Consider the following 6,826-nt stretch of genomic DNA (forward strand, 5'->3'; position numbering starts at 1 on the left):
ATATATAGATGATTGTAGGGGGGTGAGTCAACTTCTGGGATTTTGATTAGTGTCCTCTCTCTGATAGTTTCTTGATTCCACTTGGAGATTGATGATCTCTTACTCATCCCTGGGCGAATTCAAAGAGGCATGTGTCATAGGAGAAGTTTTTGGAAGATTCCATGACGATCCACCTTGCAAACTGTCTCTGCCATTTGTCTACTCTCGCGCATTGCACCCTACAGAAGGGCTTTCTAGTATGCATCGCACCCTTTACACTGAGCAGGTGAGATGCATCACACCCTCTGCATTGGGCAATCTGTATGGTCCAGCTTTGACCAGTTCTGAGCAGTTTTTTGTGGAGAACTTCTGGGAGATGATGTAATCAGCTGACCTTGTTCCTTTAGGGTGTGAAGCAACACTTTTAGGGATTTCGGAGCCCTTGGTTTATGGACATGTATGATTGGGATTGCAGTGCCCAAAATTGTCTATAACACTCCATTGTACTCTTGGTAAACTTCCTTCAACCTTGGTAGGGGGGGGAAATATTTAATATCATGTGATTCTACATGGACAACACAAATATCAACATATTCTTTTTTCTCATTTTGTATTCTTTACGTTTCTACTTGTTCACCTAGATTGCTAAGAATTTCCATTTTAAAGTCATCAAACAAATTTCTAATTTTAGTTTGACTTACCGATCTTGATGCTGATTCGCTTACTCTTGCCCTTCCTCTTGATAAGTGCTTGCTTGTTTCATGAATTTATTCAAATGATAATTGGTATACTTCACCTCTACTCATGAGATCAAGGAGTTCAATCCAATCATCCCTAATTTTTCTAAGCAAGAGGGTTTTAGTGTGTCAGATTCTAAATGACGTAATTTTTCCCTCTTAACATTATACATAAACATATCTATTAGATCCCCAAGACTCTCATCTTATTTTTTATTCATTCTAAAGATTTATTCTTTAATATCATGATCTTTATATTTTTCTAGATATATATTTTGTATATCATTCCATGATCTTATTGAATTAATCCGTAAACTCATGAATCATTTAAGAGCTCTATCCTTCAATGTCACCAGAAAAAAATCTCGCTTTTTGAGTGTTTAATAACTAATTATAAGATCTACAAACTATTTCAAATTCAAAGAGAAATGTTTCTGAATCCTCTGACTTCATACCATGGCAGTTGGGAAGGAAAGAGGAAGGGGTGTCCTTCATATGCACATTAACATCAATATCTTGAATGGGAAATCCAAGAGGATCTTCCTCATTGTCATGATCTCCATCCATTTCTCCTACCTTCTCTATCACCTCTTCTTCTTTTACCTGCAAAAATGAATGGTGATGTGGCTCTTACTGCACCACGTAATCAAATGGGGGGGTTTGTGTTGGAATTTTCTTTTTAATAAGAATGCTAATGCAATGCCATTTTCTGTTCTTGAAATGAAAGATGTTGAATGCAATTTTTTGTTATTTGTTTTTTGTAGAAAGTAAAAAGAAATGAACCAAGTAGGGAAGAAAGCAATGCATACTTTGACACCTCCCCGACAACAGTGCCAAAAAGTGATGAGGCTCAGTATTGCAACAAGAATGTTGCAACTCCCAAGGCTACCAAATTTAATTATCAACTCAGGGTTTGTACAAACTTAAAAGGCATCGACACTATATGTGAAACATAAAATGTGTGCTTTCTTTGCTTTCATGATGTAATGGAGTGAATGCAATCAAATCCTAAACTAATTGCAGAAATGGAAATGCTCGAAATGGAAACCTTAACCTATTGCAAGAAAGAAAATACAAGGAAAAAAAACCTATTATAATTTCATAAATAAACTATCATGAACTAAATATCAATAATTACATTTCAAAGAGTTTAGATCCATTGACATAGTTCATTGGATGTGGCAATCAAGAAAATCATTATTGTATTATCTAATTCATAAATATGTCCATTAACCCAAATTGTTGAGATGTTTTGCAAGGGTAAAAGGGAAAGTACTAAGTGGTGTTTATTCCTCCTCAACCATTGTTATGATTCAACCCAATCTTTTTGAGCAAATCTGGGAAAGTATATATATGCTGGAAGAGTGCTACAGGAAGTTACATGCCGCTATAGGATGTTATAATTCACTGAAATGACCAAGCAAATAAAATCCAAATTGGATGGGATTTTTTTTTTATTGACTAGGATTTCTTAGGTATCCATTCCAAGTGGAATCACTAAAAAACACCTATGTTAACACATGCTAAAAAATAACAGAAAATTACTAGTCTAAAATCTAGAAATTCAAGAACTAGTGAGCTAGTAATCTATCAAATGGATAACCTAATCAAGTTAAAATGAAATGGGATGAATTTTTTCATTAAAATAATTGTTTTTATGATATAATGCAAGTGTAACCAACTCAATTGAAGCTCATAAACATGTTCTAAAAAATAGCATAATATTACTACTATTTGCCACAAGGGACTTCCAAAAATTTAGATTTGGGAATAAGAAAACTAATCCAAGTAGCTCAATGATTACTATGACATTCCTGTTAGGTTCCCATATTGTCTATTTTTGACCGTATATTTTGCCATTATATTACCCTCTTCAACCCTTAGTTGAAAGCCTTTGCTAGTGTTTTGGCTTAATCACTCCAAAAGGTATAGAGTAACTCTCTTCATTGCTATATGTTTAATTATTCAACACGTAATCATGCTATCTTTATAATTGTTCCCTGAAGTTGATTAAAGTGCTGACCAATTGCTGAAAATGCCTAACTGGCAGGATCACATTTTGCAGTTGCTGAAACAGCGGAAACAACGCAAACCGTGAAGCTAAAACAGCAAAAACAGCATGAACCTCGAAGCTGAAACAGCACGAACATCACGTGCACTTTGAGGAACAGTTGAGATTTGCGTAACAAATCTGCATCTGCAAAGGAGTCTGACCGATTACTATATTGGTCGTAATGATCATGATCCTCATGACTGTAACAATATTTTGTTATCAAGAACTGACTTTCCTATTTTTGGTATAAAAGGGTTGAATCAGAATGTATGAAAATCTTTTGTAATAGATGTCTCCTCTATAAAGAGGAGACATCTACATTAGAGAGATGAATAGAAAGGAGGGGAACAAGCTGTAACACAGAAACACTAGTGAAGGGATGAGACTGAATCTCTTTTTGTAATATGGTTTATTGGCAGATGAATACAATTCTGTTCTGAGTATTTAATCTTAACCCCTATGTTCTGGGGAATCTTGTGAGAAGGACAGGGCCCACCTTCATCACAAGATTCACCCATCTTCTTTCTGTTGTGTGGTGTGTGTGTGATTTCTGTTTATATCACAAGTACTGCTTTTAATGATATTTACTTTTGCTAAAACTCTGTTTTCCTTTTCAACTGATTGATGTTGTATATGAGTGCCTCACCAGTGATTAGGATTTACAGAGTGTATTGGTGAATTGGACAATAGAGGCAGGTGCTGAAAGTCCTTACTCTGAGGATAGGGTCCTGATCCTTTGTTGCAGGACAACCATCACTTCCTTTTGTAGATTTGTTTCCTTTAAGTTATTTGTTCTTACTTCATTTTCTGCAATAGGCTGTAACTACTGTAACTGCTGTAACACAGAGTAGGGATTTAATAGACATTAGACTATTTATACTACAGCTTTTAATACCATTAAGATTGAGTACATACAGTACGTAGTCACCTTTGGAATAATCATACTTTCCCGGGTTGATGATTTATGTGGCACTTGATTGTTTTATTAATAGACAATTAAAGTGACCAACATTTTAGTGCCATTGCCGGGGAAGGCGACTGAAGATTTTAAGGGTATTAACAATTTTTCTTTGTTGCAGGATGCATGAGAGGATGCAAGAAGGTTAACCATTCAGGCGGCAAAGGCAAAGGGGGAGGAAGAAAAACTTTTATTGATGATATTATTTCAAAAGCTAAGACATCCCAGAGGTTAAGCTCTCAAAGGCCACAGACCCAACACTCTTCCCAGACAGACTATCAAACAGAGGAAGTAGTGGGACCAAAGAGGGTTATAGAACCATCAGAATATACTGAGGAACCGGTGGAAGAAGACGAACGACCAATAGAAGAACCAATAGAGGAAATTAAGGTGGAGGAACCAGTGCAGGACATTGAAATTCCAACAGAAAACTCCGAGGACCGGGAAAGTGCATCAGGAACACAACCAATGGAGGATAACAACGAAGGACTTTTCAGTGGAGGTTGTAGAATAGAGGGAAGGGGAGAAAATTCTCTCTCCACTCTGGAATTCCCTATTGGAGATCTCCCCAAAGGAGCAACTCCTATGAAGAATATCCCACTTTTAGCATTACCCAATTTCCATGGGTTATCCACAGAAGATCCTGATGAATTTCTTTTTGAATTTGATATATTGTGTAGAAGCTATGACTATGTTAATGCTGCTCAGAAATTGAAGTTGTTTCCAGCTACATTAAAAGGGAACGCATTAAGATGGTTCATGAGCTTGGGAGCTCATGTGATTACGACATGGGACTAGATGAAGGAGAAATTTTTGGCTAAATACCAAGATTATTGTCGAACAAGAGAAAGGAAGGAGGAATTATTCAACATGACTCAGAAGGAGGATGAAAGTCTGGAGGACTTCGTGGAAAGGCTACAGTATAACTTACAACGATCTGATCATCCTGATATGAGTAAGGATATTCTCAAGTCAATATTGCTAAAAGGGGTACGAGATGATTGTTTAGATATGTTGAATATGCTTGGAAAAGGAGACATATCTAAGGAATCCTATGATGAGATTATGAATCTCTGTAAAATATGTTCGAGAGGAGTAGCAAGTAGACCAAAAAGCAAAGATAGTACATACTCTAGAGTCCAGAAATCAGCAAGTGGAGGAGCAACACGGGCTGAAATAGGTAACTTACTCGAAGAATTTAAAACTGAAATGTTAAGCTCTTTTGCTTCACAAATTGATACCTTGCAGGTTAAAAAGAAGCAGGCAGAAGCAGAAGCTGCTCTGGCTATTTTCTGCTCTAAATGCAGGGAAAAACACCCACTAAGGGAATGCCCCCTGGACAAGGTACCAATCTGCACTATCTATGAAAAGGACCATGAGACTCAACAATGCCCTTCTTTTCCCGGAATAAAAGCAACACTACAGCCAATTGAAGAAGAAACTGAAGCAGTGTATCTCCTCACACAGAGAAGGCAATGGCAACCACGAGGACAAGGTACGAATTCTAACATGTCGTTTAATCATTGGAATAATCATCCTCCTTTTCAAACAAATTACCCACCCTTCAATCAAATGCAGTACCCACACTTTAATCAAATGAATTTCCCACCCGTGCAGCAACCGAACCCTCCTTTTGTTGATCCTACGATGTGGAATCCCTGGGCTCTACAAAAAACCTATTTTAATCAATGGAACCCGAATTGGACAGCTCCACAGATCCCATTTCCAAACCAATTACCTCAGTATCAGCAATCTCTCTCATTACCATCAAATTCCCTACCAAATAATCAGACAATGAGACCCCAGCTACCTGTACAACCTAACCCCAACCCGAATAATAATAAAGCTCTGCAGGTAATTGATGTTCAAAACCAACTGGTTTCCCCTATGCAATGTAATGACATTCATTTACGCTCTGGAAGAATAGTTGAATCCATTATTGATGACATTACTTCCGATTCTGATAAAGAAGAAATCGGAAAAGAAAAGTCATCTAGTGCTGAAACAGTTGGATCATCCTCTAATGACAATGCTGAAACAGTTGGATCATCCTCTAATAACAATGCTGAAACAGTTGAAACATCCTCTAAAAAGACTGCTGAAGCAGTAGAGCCACCATTCCCTGAACGTTTGGCTCTTAACAAAACACTTGAGCCACCTGCTTTTAATCTGTTAGGAGAGCTGCAGAATTTATATGTTAAAATTCCACTCTTACAAGCACGGAGAGATGCACCGATTTATGTTAGAACTGTTAGAGATATTTGTATTAAGAAACCTGGAAGAAAAGCTAAGGAACCCCTCACAGTTCATGTGATGGGTGATCTAGCTGCTCTAATGTCAGAAAAAAACCCCCTGTGAAATATGGTGACCCTGGTCACTCTACAGTCACAGTTCAGGTTGGTAAAACCTTTGTTTCTAGAGTTCTAGTAGATCTGGCGCTGTAATAAACATCATGACACTTGAAACAGCACAGTTACTGTAGTTAAAAAATTTAATTAGGGAAACCCCAGCCATTCTAGAGATGGCTGACCGCTCCAAAATCAAACCTGAAGGAGTCATTGAAGACCTGATAAATTCAGTCGAATCTTGGAACTACCCAGCTGATTTTGTGGTGTTACAGACTAAAACAAAGTTGGGGGGTCATCCATTGATTTTAGGGAGACCTTGGCTGGCTACAACAGATGCCTTCATCAGCTGTAGGTCAGGATCAACGACAATTTCTAATGGATGTGAAACCAAACAGCTTACTCTGTACCCTCATGCTACACCTATGATTAATAATGATAACTATATGTGGTTAGATTATGAGGATGATGAGACTCAACCCATCTTGACTGTCGGACAAGCCCTAACTTTTAAAGATTCAACCGAAGATGAATTAATTAGTAGCTTTATTTTTGAACCTTCTTCGGTTAACTCTGAAATACATGATCACTTGACTACAATCTTGGAATCTGAATCACAACAAAATCTTAGAACTGAAGACCTATCTCAGACATCAGCTAACACCTCCTCCAAAAGCATAACAGTCGAAATTGAGCCTAGCAAAACATTAAATATAAACCCTAACCTAACAGATGCTGAAACACAACAGTTAAT

The sequence above is a fragment of the Pinus tabuliformis genome, chromosome 4_2, assembly GCF_031772625.1.
Source record: "Pinus tabuliformis cultivar Carrire ecotype Pingquan chromosome 4_2, CPIR1, whole genome shotgun sequence".
Lineage (NCBI taxonomy): Eukaryota > Viridiplantae > Streptophyta > Pinopsida > Pinales > Pinaceae > Pinus > Pinus tabuliformis.